An 18,496-nucleotide genomic window follows, 5' to 3' on the forward strand; every position below is an offset into this window, starting at 1 on the left:
TGTTCACTAAGCTGTAGTGGCTGGCCCCCAGAGGGTTTTTAAATACAGACTGGGCTGCCCCTGTGTCCACAAGGAACTCAACCAACTTGTCCCCAACTTGGCTGATACCATGGGCTCCTGGCCCCCCCCCCATTATGTCTTCTCAAGGAGGAGAACCTGACATTCTTCACATTTTTTAGGTCCTGGCATTGGCTCTAAGGATGACCCTTCTTTTTAAAAAATCACACTGATTTTTAACTTATTTTTTTCCTGTCTCCTTTTTTTTTAACCTTAATTTTTGTTTTGTTTCCCAGAGGGTGGCCACAACTACCTTAGTTAACTTTTTGTTTTGTTTGTCCCAATTATTGTACACTTTTTATGTAATTTTTATTAACTGTGACCTAGTTATACCTTAAATCCCTCTCATTTTTTGTAATTTTTTCTTGTGTCTATTACCCAACTGGGTAACAAAGACAATATTTATAGCTTTCTGGTTTTAGGTAGCATGCCTGTCTATTGTGGTGTAAACCCTATATTTTTCCTAAAGACATTCCAGAACCCAGCAGCAGGTGATTTTGGAGGCTCCTGAATCACCTCACTTACTTTAGGGAGGTTAGTGCGTCTCCTGGCAACTGCCTTTATTCCCAACGAAATCTGGAGAAAGTTGCCCAGCCTTCAGAGGTCTACAGAAGTGATGACTTCCTATAATGTCCAAAAATGATTTGGGATAGAAGCCTCTAGGGTCTCTAGAACAGCAGTGAGGAGAAAAGTAGGCTTGCAGTGGGGGGGGCCTGCAATGTCTCAGGGATCATCTCAGTCTATCTCCCCTACTCCCAGCCACCTGCAACAACGGGGGCTCAGGGTCCCTTCTCCTGGGGATCTCACTGGGGCCTCCAAATTTTGTGAGATGAGCCACCAGAAAGAGCCACATGGGCACAGAATACATCCAAGATAAAGTTGGGAGTATAGTCCTATTGTAAAGATGGAGTTACATTTGCCTAGCTGGTCCAGGGATGCCCTGTCACATGATCACACTTGATTTATATGATTAGTGTTTGTGTGGATAAATATTCTCAACTGACTTTTTCATATCAATATGAATATGTCAATATGACTCTCCCTACCATAATATAGGAATATAGGAAAATAGAATTACTGATATACTTAATAAACTCTGTGAAAACTCTGCTAAATTAAAAAAATCAATTCTAATTTGTGTTTAAGAATGTGTAAATATGATCAAATTACATTATATATGTATATATATTTATGGAAAACCACAATTTTATCCCTGGGAAGTCCAATTAATATATATGCTTAATAAAATGTTGGAAAAATGTAAATAATTCAGCCTCAGTAATTTCATAGGCTTTCCTTCTGTTTAGATTATCATTCATCAACATGTGTTTTTTATCATACAAAACTTGCTGTCTGTGATTACTTTTGAAATGAAACCAAATTTATACTACAAAACTCTCAATTTTTCATGTCAATATGACCATCACTAAGATTTTGGTCTTCCCAGCTCAAGAGATAAAAGAAACCAGTGTATGTCCTATATCAATGTATGTATCAATGGATCAAATGCAACAGCACAGAGGACAGTATGACAAAGGCACAGAAACTTACACCTTTCTACTTTAAAAAGCAGGTACTTCATGAAAAATATTCCCCTCCTCGGAGGAGTTATGACCCAAGTGGAAGAGCACCAGTCTTGATCAGAAAAAGGGAAGCGATGGAATGAAGCCCAGAGTTCAAGCCCAATGCTATCACATATGCATAAAAAGTATTCCCCCATTGAGATTCCAAGACACAATTTTATTTTTTTATTTATTTATTTTTATCAGTGGTGGGGTTTGAACTTTGGGCACGGGCGTTGTCCCTCAACTCTTCAGCTCAAGGCTAGCGCTCTACCACTTGAGCCACAGCACCACTTCCAGTTTTCTGGTGGTTTATTGGAGATTAAAATCTCATGAATTTTCCTGCCCGGGCTGGCTTTGAACTGTGATCCTCAGATCTCAGCCTCCCTGTAGTTAGGAGTACAGTCATGAGCCACCAGTGCCCAGCTAGACATAATTTTAGAATTTCAAAATTAAATAGTTCATTGAGTCTATATGCTTGTCATTTATTTCTTAAGTTCTTCCTTTTTATTTTTTGCTGGTCCTGGGGCTTGAACTCAGGGTCAGGGCCTGAGTGCTGTCCCTAAGCCACTTTATGCTCAAGGCTAGTGCTCTACCACTGGAGCCACATTTCCACTTCTGGCTTTTTTCTGAGTAGTTTATTGGAGTAAGAGTTTCACAGACTTTCCTGCCTGGGTTGGTTTCAAACTGTGATCCTCACATTCTGAGTAGCTAGGATTACAGGAGTGAACCACCAGCACCTGGCTCCAATTCTCCCTTTAACTTTGTAAATAGAAAGTTCTTGTTTACAGGCTTAATATTCAGTAGTCTTAGACTGCTAAAATGTTCTTGACTTTAAATTTCTACTTATTGAATATTTTTATAAAGATTTTAAATTAATTTAATCACAATGCAATAGCAACTTACTATGGTCATTTATTAAAATGTCTATTTTATCAAATGTTTGAAAGTACTATCAAACACAGGAGAATTAACAATCTCTCTCTCCCTCTCGCCCTCCTCCCCTTCCCTTCTCTCTCTCTGTCTCTCTCTCTCTGTCTCTCTCTGTCTCTCTGCCTCTCTGTCTCTCTGCCTCTCTCTCTCTCTCTCTCTCTCTCATTGTCTCTCTCTCTCTGGTGCTGGTCCTGGTGTTTTTACTCAAGGCCTCACAGTCTGACTTGATTTTTCTTCTCAAAGCTGGCACTCTTATCACTTGAGCCATACCTCCACTTTCAGCTTTTTGCTGGTTAATTGGAGATCAGAGTCTCTCGAGTTTATCTGCCCCAGATGGCTTTAAACTACTATTCTCAGATCTCAGCCTCCAGAGTAGCTGGGATTATAGTCATGAGCTACAAACACCCAGTTCAAATGGTTTTTTTTGGGGGGGGATTTGATAAAATAAACATAGAAAGTATATTCTGCTAGAATGAAGTAATTTCTGTAGTTCAATTTCTCTGTTCATGTATCAAAATATTTTTAAATTTTGTCCATTATACTATACAGCCGATACTTTCATTGCTAGATTTTGGCAGCTTATTTAGATGCCTTTGTGTTGATTCTTAAGCTCACCTATGGATTTCTTAATTTAGCAAGAATGGGGCTTGTACCATTAAAAAATAGTCTACAAAAACCGTCTTCTCATCCCCACAATCACAGATTTGTCTTCACGTAAACTTTTCCACCAACTAAGAGCAATCATAATATTATCAAAAGTTTCATCTTAAAGGAAACTTCCAGATGTATTTGTTTATATGTCTTGGGAAAATATGATGAATCATAATTAGAAATAACTGACTTCTAATTTTAACTTCTCTTTCCAAGGATTTCTGTTTTCAAGGATTAATATGAAAATTTGCATAAATCTGCAACTGTGTGTATTAAAACCTTTCTCTTAAAAATTATATTAAGTGAAGTAAGCCAGGCCCAAAGAAACATAGGTCCCATGGTTTCCCTTATTTGCAATATCTAGTATATGTCTGAGTCAAGCAGAAAAGGTCACATAAGGTGATGTTAGGGAAATGAACCCTAAGATATGTATTCAAATGTTTTTTTTTTCTTTCATGCAATTGTTTCTAACACATTTATAAAATTATTTCTTTGTTGCTTTGTATGTCCCTCCCCCACAGCATAACCCCTGCTTTCACTGTATTTGATGTCGGTATAATTTGTGGAGGGGAAGGGGAAAAACAAATCGTTTAAATAAGGATACAGGTGGACCCATAGCAACAATGAGATGTACAAGTTGTTATGTCGAAAATGAACTTTACAACTTTTGTGGGGGGGGCGGGGAGGATTCGGGAGGGGAGGTAGGGGGAGGAGGGATGGGAAGGGGAAACAAAGGAGGAGGCTACAATGCTTGATAAGAATTGTACTCATTATCTTGCCCATGTAATTGTAACCCCTCTGTACAGTATTTTCACACACAAAAAAAAAACTTTCTCTTATGTCCAATCCTTTGAAAGAATTCTAGCATTTGAGCAGACGCTGATGTTTGTCTACTGGTCCATGACTTTTGGGTTTATGTAATTAAGATATCAGTCAGTCAAAATGATGAATAAGTGGCACATCATTGTCCACTTTCTTCAACTTTAGATATTAATATTAAATTGAATAACTATCTTATTATTTTTTATTACTAAAGAACTTACTGAGCTAGACACTAGTTGCTTATGCCTGCAATACTAGCTACTCAGGAGGCTGAGATCTGAGGATTGAAATTCAAAGCAGGCCTGAGCAGACAAACTGACAGACTCGTATTTCCAATTAATCAGAAAAAAAATAGAAGTGGAACTGTGGCTCAAGTGGTCTAGTAACAATCTTGAGGAAAATAAAAAAAAGGAAAAAACCCTACATAGCAAAGAACAAGGGATAGTATGAGACCCTGAGTTCAAGTACAAAATAAATAAAAAGAAAAAAGAACAAAGCCTTGATAAAATGCACAGTGACATGTGTGTATCTTTTTTTTTCAGTCATGGGCTTGAACTCTGGGCCTGGACACTGTCCCTCAGCTCTTCAGCTCAAGGCAAGCGATCTACCACTTGAGCCACAGTTCCACTTCCAGTTTTCTAGTGGTTTATTGGAGATAAGAGTCTCACAGACTTCCTGCCCGGGCTGGCTTTGAACCGCAATCCTCAGATCTCAGCCTCCTGAGTAGCTACCAGGTGTGAGACACCAGCACCCAGCTTCATATGTGTATCTTATAATAGTCATAAAACCATAGAAGCGAGCATGCTCATATTGCTCTCAAGATGTCTTGGAGGGATTTCTTAGTTGGTTTCTGCAATTATATTCCACACTAAAACATATTTTGGTGCACCTAAATATTTTCTTTACATTCTGCCAATTCAAGAGCTATTGTAGAAATGAGGAGTCTGTCTCACAGGTTGTAAAGCTTTCCCCCTTCCCCCCCAAAATAATTTTTTTACAATAGCACAGACGCATAGCTTCCCATCATCTTCCCGGGGTGGTCTCCTTATTTGAAAACTTTATATAGCCCGTAAATTATTTATGAATAACCCAAATGAACAATGGACCCCTGCTAGGGTTCAACAGGTCTCCACTGTGCTAGAGTTGGAATGGCTAGTACCCAAAAAGGCCAGCAGGAGCAACACAGGGAAGGCGTCTCAATCCCCAATTCAGATGGCCTGGTAACCAAGGCATCTTCCTTTCATTTCCGTGTTTATGTACAGGAGGTTCTCATCTGTACTAGCACAGTGTATTGCTTATTAGATAAATTCCAGGACAAGTGGATGTACTCAAGAACTTCTAGGTAAGGAACGGAGACGAGTTCTATATATTCAGTATATCTAATCGGATGGTAAGAATTCAGTTTCATGGAGGTTCTCCCTGAGTGTATTTTTGTTGGTGATACCTTTTAATTCAGCTTCTCTCTGACCACCTTTTATTCCAAAGGATCTCTAAAATCTCAACTCAAGATGAGAAATAACATATCTCAAATCTTAAGGCAAAGAAAGGTGAAGAAGAAAGCAATAAATAAAAAGAAGCAAAGAAAAATGGGCATAAGAAAATAAAAGGGGCATAGCAAAGAAAGATGAGCTGAGTTTTCTGTGCTTCCAAACAAATGGCTTGGTTAGATCTGATAGAAATATTTGAACTCAGGTCCTGGGCTCTGTTCCTGAGCCTCTCTGTGCTCAAGGCTAGTGCTCTACCACTTGAGCCACATGCTACTTCAGCTTTTTCTGAGTGATTTATTGGAGATAAGAGTCTCATGGATTTTCCTGCCCAAGTTTGCTTTGAACTGCCATGCTCAGATCTCAGCTTCCTGAGTAGCTAAGATTACAAGTATGAGCCACCAGCACCCAGCTAGGAATAACTTATTTTTTTCAAATGGAAGTATTTTCTGTAGGTTCAAGTAATTATTTATTGAAGAAAATTTTAGTGCATATATATATAGTATATATACACTATATAGTATATAGGATATAGTATAGTATATAGTATAGTATATAATATATATTATATATAATGTATGTATATAGTATTATATATATACTAAAATATGTATATATATTGTCGGTCATGGGGCTTGAACTCTGGGTCTGGGCACTGTCCCTGAGCTCTTCAGCTCAAGGCAAGCGCTCTACCACGTGAGCCATAGCACCACTTAATATTATTATAATATTAAGCATCACTCAATATTATTATATTATTATTTATATTACTAATATAAATGACAGTTGTATAGCAACTGAGCTTCCAAAAGATGGAAATTAGAGAAGACAATATTTTGTACATTGTCAAAATTCAAATGTAGAGCTGAGAAGGTGGTTCAGTGGTAGAGTGCTTGCCTTGCATGCATGAGGCCCTGGGTTCAATTCCTTAGCACCACATAAGCAGAAAAAGCCAGAATTGGTGCTGTGGCTCTAGTGGTAGAGTGTTAGCCTTGACCTGAAGAGCTGAGGGACAGCGCCCAGGCCTAGAGTTCAGGCCCATAACTGACCAAAAAAAACACAACAACAACAAAATTCAAATGTATTTACCTTGCAGTACCATGAAATATAATTTATTACATTTTGAAGTAACTTTGTTTTACATACCTTTTATTGATCCCTGGAATTTAATTATCAAAGTATTACTAATAAAGTGGGTTATTAAAAAGTTTTAATTGTAGCCTCAAATTGGTACTTGTCTTTGGAAAAAATCCATGAACAAAGTATGTTAATTAAGTTTCAATAAGGAAGCATTTGTTCATGTATTTTTCTTGCTAATTCAAAATAGTAAGAGAATTAGCAAAAAGTAAGAAAAAAATTAAAATTGTTTAGATGCCTTTAAAATCTCACTTAGTCTAATAAATCCTAAAATACTGTTCCGATGACATGAACTATAAATTAAATTTATAAAGATAAAAGACATATTTCTATACAAAACAACAAAAGATTACAGACCTTAAGTAGGGTGCCAGTGATTAATATCTGTAACCTTAAGCAGAGTGCCAGTGATTAATATCTGTAATCCTAAGACAGAAAAGTCTCTGAGATTCTTGCTACCCACTGACTGTCAAAAAGCAGGAAGTGGAGCTATGGCACAAGTGGTTGACTTCAAGACTTGAGTAAGAAAGTCAAGCAAGGGCATGAGGCCCAAGTTTTATACCTAGCACAGGCACACACACACACACACACACACATATTAGACCTTGAAAGCTTAGATGATGAGGAAAAGAATCCACTTGGTATCACTAGCCCATGTGATATAATAGGAGAAAAGTGTTTCAGTTTATTCATACTTATCTGTGAGGATTAAGAACAGAGGCAGGTGGAGGTGATTTCAACTCCCTAGAAAAGACCTCTCATTTAAATCTTTATCTTATAATTTCCTTACCAAGACTTAAATTTCTCAAAACATATACTTGAGCAATTTTTGCCTGTTCAGCTCATACTCAAAATTTCCATTGAAATGTCCCATTTTGTCTCTTCCACTGTGCATGGACAAGCACAGACATCAAATAGAAATCTTATTTATAGGAAGTGGAGCTGTAGCTCAAGTGGTAAAGCGCAGGCTTGAGCACATAAAGCCAAGGGAAAGGAGAAGGCCCTGAATTCAAATACCAGTTCTGGCAAAGAAAAAACAGTAGCTACTAATTTTTCCTAAGGCAAAGTAAGAAAGTAAGAGCTCTCTATTCTACCTAAGGGTCAATAAAAGTCAAATGCTAAACCTGACTTCCTTGGCACCACTTGTTTGTACCAGTAATCCTCACTAATCAGGAGGCTGAGATTGGAGCATTAGAGCTGGAAGTCAGCCCAGGCAGAAAGGTCTGGAGACTCTCTTATCTCCAATAAACAAGTAAAAAGACAAAAGTTGAGATGAGGTTAAAGTAGTAGAGAACCAGAAAAATCTGAAAGGCAGCATCCTGGCCCAGACTTCAATGAGCACACACACACACACACACACACACACACACACACACAAATCAAACAAACAAAACGTGACATAGAATTCCAAAGAAGCAATGGCTTGGGACACATTGGAAAATATGTTTCATTTTCTTTCCCATTATGTGAAAGATTTTTTAAAAGCCATATTGCATATATGCCTTGCATACATTGTTAATGGTACTTGAAGTTCTCAGATAGGTTATCTCATAAGCAAAGGGTTTTTTTTTTATTAATGAGGTTAATAGACTGGAAAGGATCTTTCTGTTTCAATCTTTGTGCCTTCAAGATGCAAACATCAAATCTGATTTGCCTTAATGAAGCACATTTAGACCACAGAGGTGTCTTCACTTCAGAAAATAATGTACAACTTAACATGACTGCCTTTTCCTCCAATCTTCTTAGCAAAACCTAAAAATATCCATGCATTTAGTACACTCAAGAAGTCTTTATTATGCAACTTTAAACACTGCACTGTGTATTTGTCTGGGGAACTAGGAATAATTATACATTTTGAACAGGGTGTATGTGAGTATAATGATAACTACAGGCCTGCAATGTCTTTCCAATCAGCAATATATAGTGACAGTAGGAAGATCTGACATGAATAAACTGTAATCTTCATTAATTTTATGAATGTATGTGTATGTATGTGTGCATGTATAAATGTACGTATGTATAGATTGTGTGTATTTGGTGTCAGTTCTAGGGGTTTGAACTCAGGGCCTGGACACAAACCCTCAGTTTTTTGCTTAAGCCTGGTGCTCACACCTCTACCTCTGGCTTTTTGCCGGTTGATTGGAGCTAAGAGTCTCATGGATTTTCCTTCCTGAGTTTCCTTCCTGATCATCAGATCTCAGCCCCTTAAGTATCTAGGATTACAAGAGTGAGCCACGGGCCTTGGCTTGTAGTTTTTGGTTATTAACAAAACCTAGGCATAATTCTGAGGGATTTTTTTTCCTCTAACTTGATTTATTCTTAAAGTATTTAATGACTCTCAAGGGCCTTATGAATACTTACAGAATATACAATAGGTTCACCATATTGATTGGGGTGTAAAATTAAGACTTATTACTAGCCAGGCGCCGTTGGCTCATGCCTGTAATCCTAACTACTCAGGAGGCTGAGATCCAAGAATCACAGTTCAAAGCCAGCCTGGGCAGGAAAAGTCTGTGAGACTCTTATCTCCAATAAACAACTAGAAAACCAGAAGTGGCGCTGTGTCCTAAGCAGTAGAGTGCTTGCCTTGAGCTGAAGAGCACAAGGACAGCACCCAAGCCCAGAGTTCAAGCCCCACGACCAACAACAACAACAAAAAAGACTTATTACTTGATCAAAGAATAGTAGTATCAGAGTCTGGGAAGGGCAGGAAATGGAAGAGAGGCATGGAGGTACATTAAATATGAGGAATAATGTGTTACATTCTGCACAACATCAGACCAACAGATATGCCTATTACCCTGGTCTAATTATTACTCCATGTATTGAATAATATCAAGTATGAGGCTGGAGGCCTGACTTATGTGGTAGGATACCAGCCTTTGAGTGAATGCATTAGACCCTGAGTTCAAGTCTCAATCCAAGAAGGAAAAAAAAATAACAAATACCCTTATACACATATACACTTACTCCGTTGTCTAAACTAGCATACATGACATTTTGAAGATTAATTTCTCCTTCCTCCAATTATATCATTTATGAGACTACTTTTGTCAGATAACAGTTCTTCCTTTAATTGCATTTACTCCCTATGTTTCTAAATGTATCACTTTCTCTTTGACACAACTAAATTTTAATAAAGAACTGCATAGGAAAATTTACCATGAAATAATTCATAAATGCATTTAGACAGCAATCTCTTTGAGTGTGGGTGGGGGTATATATGTGCTGGTCTTCAGGGCGTGGGAGCTGCCCTGAGTTTATTTATTTTGTTATTTTTATTTTCTGTCCAAGGCTGGAGCTCTGCCACTGAGCCACAGCTTCACAACTATAAAAGTCACAACTTTTCCTGGCCACCTTGGCTTTGAACTGCAACCCTCAGATCTCATCCTCCTGAGTCGTGAGGATTACAGGTGTGAGGTGTGAGACACTAGCACCTGGCAAGACCTTGCAATATCTTAATATTGCTATTTCAAACACTTGTTACTTTAATTGCTTTGAAACTACAATTTTGCATAACGATACCTATGTCAAACCTAAAGATTTCCTTCAAGAATCTTTGCCAATGGGAGATAATGTAATATGCTTATTGTAACTTGAGACTTAGATCCCTACATCACATATAAATCTTGTCTTGACACTTGATTTTATACATTTTATTTCCTGCCTTCGGTATCCATTTACCTGATGGATGGACAATTAATAAAGAAGAGTGGCAATTTCAGTAGCGAAATGCAATTTCAGGTTTTGTGGCCCAAAGTAGGCAGGCTGCAAAAATTAGTGTGCCCTCTTCACAACAAAAAAAAAATGGAGAAATGATTAAGGAAGTAAAGCAATGAAACTCTATATCAATTGTAGTTTTAAAACACCCTAGGTTTGGCTAGGCACCCATGGCTCTGGTCTGTAAACCTAGCTACTCAGGAGGCTGAGATTGGAGGATCGCTGTTTGAAGCTAGCCCAGGCAGGAAAGTCTATGAGGCTCCAATGTCCAATTATGCAGCAAAAAGCTGAAAGTGGAGCTGTAGCTCAAATGGTAGAGCTCCACCCTGGAGCGAAAAAGCCAAATGAGAGCACAAGGTCCTGAGTTCAAACCCCAGAGCTAAAATACAAATAGAGTAGCTTTTCTTCATTTTAATTACTAATGGAATTCTCTCTGTATTCAAGGAAGAAAAAAGGTAGGACACAGTTAAGATGAGCAGCAAAGAAAGGACTAAAATCATGACATTTCCCATAGCAGACAATTTCAGTGTGCTCTTTAATTCCAACTCAATGGATCATGGAGTAAAAAAGTATCTGTATTTAATGGATGTCAATTTGAAAGATGTCAATGGATCAATCAATCAATCAATCAATAAATTTAATGGATATCAATTTGTATGTGTGTGTGCATGTGTATATACGCCATTACTTGGGCTTGAATTCAAGGCCTTAAGAAGTCACTGGCTTTTCTACTCTATCAAGTAAGCCATATTTCCATTTCTATCTTTTTGCTAATTCATGGAAAATAAGAATCTCTCAGATTTGTCTAGCCAAGCCAGCTTTGGATTGCAATCTTCAAATCTCAGTCTTGTGAGTAGCTCAAATTATAGCCCTGAGACCCCAGTGCCTGACCATGATTTACTGCTTAACTTCTCTTTGCTTTATGGATTTGGGGTGGGAATATATCAAAGTACAAGCAAAACAGCCATGGGACAATTATTGATTTTATGGTGAATATTCTGTAGTTTGCATATAGGAATGATTGGTATGTATATATTCAATATATCACAAACTAGAGTGTTTAAAACTAAAAACTGCTAAATGCTTGTTTGTTTTTCTCTCAACTGTGGAACAGATGCTGTTCTGTGGGAACAGCAATCTGTCATAAAACTTGACTTTTAGTTTCCAAACTTCTTCTGCTGCAAGAAGAGGTAGCAGTGTTGGGAAATGGGAAAACTAAAACTTTATCGCAAAAATTCAAATTTTCTACTTTGCTGAAAGTGCCCTTTTCTTGAATTAGACTGAGGAGAATTATGCTGTAGGCATCCTGCCAGGGAGACAGATTCCATGCTACCCCCTGAATCTTTGCCATGAAAATATATACATATATGTATATATACATATATATCCATCCTAGTACACAGGCAAAAATTGAGTAGACCTACAGATAACTAGGCTCGATCTACTCTGGAATTATCCAGACTCACCTCATCTCGCTTTAGCAAAGACTAGGGAAGCAGAACTTATTTCTGTCTGAATCCCATGGAGTACTTTTGCTATGCAGTTGGGTCATGTGACTACACTAAATCCACGGAGTAGAGGACAATCATTTCTCAGAAGAAAAGAGCAGCACTAAATCCAGAAGCAAGAAGGGAAAATGAACAATCAGGATCCAAGGAACGTCTTCCATGAATGACAGGAGGACATGAATCTTCCTGGAAGTAAACTGATAGAAACAAGCTTGGACTCACTTCTCCTCTACCTCTTTTAGATACTTAATCATTTCAGTGGGTAGTTAAAATGTAAACATAGGCAAAAAGAATGTATGTTATGCCAAGTTGAGTACAATTTGCAAAAAAAACAAATATTAAACTGATGTCTTTCAGAATTTCTTCAACGTGAGGAATCTAGCCTTCCTCTGTCCTTGGTAACAAGGGCATTCCAAGGGCACTCACTGCAGAATTCTGCAGAGCTAGAACACTGTAAGTGGTGGGAATTGCCCTCAAAGATTCTGAGTGGGATGAGCCATAGCCATATAAACAAAGTGTTGATCAGTTAGCAGTATGTGCATGGAATGGACAGGATACTTAGCCAGAACAAAAGAAAACCATGGTTGTAGGAAGCTTCATATTATATCTACTCACTAGGCCTTATCCAGCTTCTATAATAAATCCTTTGCAAATATTTGAGAGCAGCATTCAGTATATATTTAATTTCAAATATAATCTTACTCAGAAACCCAAGGTACACAGCAAATACAAGTAAGTTTCTTTTGGATGAATATGATGGAGAAGGAAAACTATGTTCTCTGTTTCTGATCCTGCTTTCTCTTGCCACAACTCTGAGGTGGGTACTTACTGGAGCTTGAACTCAAGGCCTTGAGCTCTCTCTTGGCTTGTTTCCTTAAGGCTAGTACTCTACCACTTCAGCCACACCTCCAATTCTGAGATTTTGCTGGTTAATTTGAGATAAGAGTCTCATATTTGTCTCCCAGCTAGGTAAGAGTCTCATAGACTTTTCTCCCAGCTAGCTTTGAACTGTGATTCTCATAGCTCAGCCTGCTGAGTAACTAGGGTTACAAGCATGAACCACAGGCATTGGTCCAGAGTAATTTTTAAATATGGACAATATATCCAAAATTCTCCTGGACATTAACAATGCACTTACACAACAAGAAAAGTGAATTTAAAGGGGAGAATTCAGACACAAGGAGAGTATCTGGACAAGAAAATGTCTTCTGTTAGCAATGGATATGTAATCAGAGAAAAGTTGGATTAGCTAAAACTTAAGACAATAAATCCAAGCAGGTAAAGAGGACAAAGTTTTCCTAGTGATGTACCCACATGGAGGAGCCTAGAGAGATGGTGTAGGGTCTGCCGGAGAGAATGCCATTCAGCAGTATGTGGAGGTTAGCTTTGGAAAAGGAGTACAAATTCCCCATTTGGGAAGTTGATGCTTTTTCTTGTTGTTGTTTTTTAATGAGTGAGCAAAGAATAAAATTTCAAACACTTTTGTGAAGGAAAGATAAAATAAGTTCTTAGATTTAAATTGAGAGAGACATTGGAAGTGGAACAAATATCATAACACAATATGTCTCAGAATGTATACAAAGATCACTAAACTCCAAAACGGAAGGAACAATGATGTTTCTTAATTGATTCAATTGGAGAATATAGATATATATAACATTATAATATTGACATATAATAATGTATTATATTAATAATAATATATTGTAAATATAATATGGTTTATATATGAAATATAGAAAGATATATATGAGATCACTTATGCATTATATGTTATTTTATTTATAAATGATCCATATATTATATGATATATTATGTTATATATATCATGTATTATGTAGTAAATATGGCTTTGTTATTCATGTGAAAATTTCTACCAGCCATACGTGAGGCCTGATAGCTTGAAGAGGGCTGTACAAAAGCTGATGTAATAGTGCCTGCTCCTAATCTTCCAAGGCAGTAAATGTATTACCCTCAAAACTCTAACAGCAACTTGAAGATGTCATCTAATTCATCCTTTCCTTTTAAAAAAAATTCTGCTTTTGCTTAACCCATGAGAGAGTCATTTGCTCTATTGACAATTTATTGACAAAAGCCAAGAATCTGTGAGGAAAGATTTGTTAACCATCTACTGAGCTACCAGCTATTAAGGCCATATGAAGCATGCAAGATTCCCTATCCCCTATCCCCTATACCTACATACCCTTATATACTCATACAAGGCCACAATAAGTATACAAGATAACCCTAATAATCATTTCCATGATACACTGTGAACAGGAGATACATCTCCATGAAGAAGACACAACTAATTAAATACTTGAAAACATCATTTCAACATCTAGTACAGAAATTGAGATCAGCTAAGAAATAGCTTTAGGGAATATAAGGTTAGCATGGGATAACTCTAAAGAGGATCTTCAGGAAAGGGGTTATTACATGAAAGGAGACAGCACTACACAGTTTGCCAGGTGAAGAGAGTGGCTAAAGGAAGATCCCATGAGTGGGGGGGAATAGGCACAAATCTAAACACAAAAGAGATCATGTCACGGTTAGATACTCATGAGTAGTTCCAAACACTGAAATCAAGTGTGAGAGGAAGTAGAGTAAGATACCTGGTTGGTGAGATAAACAGAATCCAAACAGCCAAAAGTCTTGAATATGGCAAAGAATGTCATAAGAGTCAGGATATTTTAAAGGCCTGCACTATTCATCATAGCCACATTTTAAAACAGCTCATATGTCCTTCATTAAAAGAATGGATCAAGAACATATATACATATATATATATATATATATATATATATATAATGGAATTTTGCTCATCCATCAGGAAGAATGAAATTACATTATTTGTAGAGAAATAATGAACCTGAAAAAGTTATATCAAATGAAATAAATCAGGCCCAGAGAGAAGAGACAAAAAAAGCACATTTTGTCTAATATGTAGAGGTTACATATCATTTATAAATGCATATGCAAATAAATACATGGACATATGCATGTATACACAAATGCATTTACTAAAGCCTGGTATATGCAGGGGAGAATGACAACAGTGAAACAGCTTTGAACAACTAACTTACATTCTAACAAAACGAACACCAGGAAGTTGGAATTCGAGGTGTCAAGGGGGTGAGGTGGAAGGGAGAGGGTAGAGGAATGAAGAAAGGATGCATGGAAGAATGCAGTTATACTATTTAATGTACATATGTGAAAATGGGCCTAGAAAAATTTAGGGGATGGGTGGGGTTGGGAGAGAGGGGGGAGAACAATGGAAAGTGTGATGTTGATCGAGGTGAATTTGTACTCAAGCTGGCATGTTGTATTCAAGTCCTTTGCGCAACTGAAAATAATAAAATAAAGTTTGAAAAGAAAGCAAGAAAGAGACATTTTTATGCAAGAAAATGTTTTAAATCAAGTGTGAGCATCTGAAAGTTTAACAGAGGCTGGAAAGTGTTTAGAAGCTGAGTAAATGTGGAAGCAAGAGGCAGCAGTTAATGGTTGACAGGACCTGAATTCCAGCTCCCATCAAACTAGGGAGCAGCAGGAATAGGAGTCACCTCTCCTAGCCTCCTTAATGAAACCTCACGGTGGACAGGATACAGAGTGTCAGAGAGGAACCTGACACACCGCCTTTGACTTGGGGTTGCACACTGAGTGTCCCTAGCTGGGGAATGCAAGAGTATCCGAGCATACAAGATGACGAGTTTAGTTTTCAGCATATTGAATTGAAAGCTCCTATGATTCATCCAGGAAGTATTTTTATTCTTGCATTTCATCTTGCCTTGTTGAATAAAAATGCACCAAATCAAAAGGGATGAGGAGAAGGAAAGATTACTGGAGGCAAATGAGGATGAAGGAAAAGAGGCCAACTGGGGAGCAAGACACTGAATCAGAAATGGGAAATAGATGGCTATCTGTGAAATGTAATTCTAAAATCATAATATATAAATATAACTTTTAACAACAGCTTTTATGTTTGATAAGATTTAAAAGAAGACAGGTGCTAGTGATTCATACCTGTAATACTATCCACTCAGGAAGCTGAGCTCTAAGAATGAAGGCTCAAAATCAGCCAGTACAGATAAGTTTGTGAAATTCTTATCTCCATTTACCTACCAAGTAGCTGGAGTGGAGCTGTGATTAACATTGTAAAGCACCAGCCTTGAGTGTAAAAGCTAAGAGACAGTGTCCTGTCCCTAGTTTAAGTCCTAGTACTGGCAACGTGAAAAAAAAGCAAGCAAGCAAGCAAGAAAGAAAGATGGGGGGTTCCGGGAAGATGGCGGAGGAGAAGCTGGAATCTGAACAAGCTCTTGCATAGAAAACAGTTTCAGAGTTCCAGTGAACAGTCCCAAGCCAGAGAATCACACCAAGTGTGCCATCACAGGACAGAGAGTTAGTCAAGAGAGGGGAAGCCAAGCAGACACATCTGAGCGCCTGCCAGCAGCTGCTGCTGCGGCGGCAGGGTCGCGGCAGCGCCGCCGCGGGGGCACACCTGAGACACAGTCCTGGACGAAGGAGCCAGACGCAGCGGACGAGCGGATTCTACTCAACACCAGCAAGAACCGACAAGGAGCGGACAACGTCATCCTGCACGTTGCAGACCAGAGACGACCCAGGATACAAGACTCGGCGTGAGTAGAAGCCCGATGTCCTCACTCCTTCTCTGGGAGCAGAGGAGGGAAGGCCACCCCTCCACCCCAGCACCGGTGATCTCCATCTTGGATACCGACAAAGCTCAGAGGAGCGGCTAGCTCCAGCTCAGGCCTTGGAATAAAACGAGTCATTTAGCAGGTCACAAGAACTTAATGGCGAAGTGACCTCACAGACTCAGTTCCATCCAGGGAAAAGTCACCCAGCTCAGGCGCCAGCCATTGGAGTGGCTCTCCTCACCGGGTAACCAGAGCCAGAGGCTGCCCCTCCCTCTAGCAGCCACCACAATCAATTGAAAAACAGAAACCCTGAGAATGGCTCCAGGCTGGGTGCTGTGAGTTTTTTTTCACAAAATAGCCCCAGGGAAAAGCTACTGTTTGTAGAAAGGCCTCAACTCTACCCAGAACCTAGCCTCATCACTGCATCCCCCCTCTTTTGTGATTCTCAAAGCAGATCACCCTCCCAGTAAACTAACCTGGGAGGGGGATCTCAAAATCTTGGGTAAAGCAGAGCATTTTTCTGCCTGTTCCAACAAACTGACTTAAGAAACCAATCAAGCCACAGGACCTTAAGCTGACCAGAGACTCCAACCAGACTCTGGTTACAGACAAAAGGGAGATACAGGACTCTTCCCACCCCTCCCAAAAAAAAAAAAAAAAAATCAAAGAACTTTTTTTTCTTCTTCTTCTTCTTTTCTTTTTTCTTTTTTTGTTTTGTTTTTTTTTTCGTCTTATGTTACCTTATATATATAAAAAAAAATTTTTTGCTTTTCTAAAACTTTTATTAATCTTTAATTTTTGCCTTTTCTGAAAAAATAATTGTTTTCCATTAACTTTTTTTTTCTTTCTCCTCTTATAATTTTTATTTTAGGAATACGTGAATGTGTGTTTTCCTTTCTTTTCTTGTCTTCTTTCTCTTTTTCTTTCATTCTTAATTATCTTTTTGTTTTTTGTCTAGCTCTACTGAATTTCAGATCTTTTCTTCTCACTCTCCTATCCTTTCCATCTTTTACTCTTTGTTCTTCTTTATATGACTTAACTCTTGTCCTGCACATCCTCAGATAAACCCATAGTTAACCAGTAGACCCTATCCCCCATTGTGTACACACTTAATCCACAAACTTATTACTCAATTCAAAACCTCTGAGACTTAAATTCATTAATAGCAGTACTACCTCTTTATACCTATATCATTTTTTTAAAGTTTTTCACATCTCCTCTATGTCCCTCCCTTTCTCTCAACATATTCATATTCCTCTATAAAGAGATGGTCCTTTAATCTCTAAAATAACATTAATTTTTACGTTTCTTTTTTCTTTCTGGTCTCTTTTCATTCCCCTTTCCCTTTCTTCTTTTTCTCTCTCTCTCTACTTGCATCCTACCCAACCTATTTCCTGCATTGTGATTAGGACATAGTTAACTCTCCCTGTGCCTCCCCACACCAATCTATTCCTATTTTTTACCCACATCTCTCCCTAACCCTAATAATTTCTGGTTTTCCAAATTCTTCTCTGCGGTTCGAAGCCCTTTAACATATAGTTGTTTGATGTCGAATAGATGTATCTGTTGAACTAGATTGTATCTGTAGACTATTGACTGTACAAATGCAAACTTTGGTTGATGGTTGCCTTAAGATAGTGTTCTAGCACAAAACTGGTGCTATCTTCATCTCAAATGGGCAGAGTAAGCCGGAAAAACACAAGAAAAATGGCAAATTCGGGTATCTCGATTCCCAATCTTGATAATCAGGGGTTAGAAGAGATAATGAATAATCCAGAGGAGAGTTCCCAAACAGCTCTACAAACACTGGTGGCAAACATGATAAATGAAAAGTTTGACAACGTACAAAGGACTCTGTATGAGCGTGATAGGGAGAGAGAGGAGGCATCCCAGAAGTTTATACAGGAATATCATAAGCGTGAGGAAGCTACTCAAAAACTGATACAGGATTTGCGTGAACAACTTGA

Source organism: Dipodomys spectabilis, unplaced genomic scaffold (genome assembly GCF_019054845.1).
Source record: "Dipodomys spectabilis isolate Male_0828 unplaced genomic scaffold, ASM1905484v1 ptg000102l, whole genome shotgun sequence".
Taxonomy (NCBI): Eukaryota; Metazoa; Chordata; class Mammalia; order Rodentia; family Heteromyidae; genus Dipodomys; species Dipodomys spectabilis.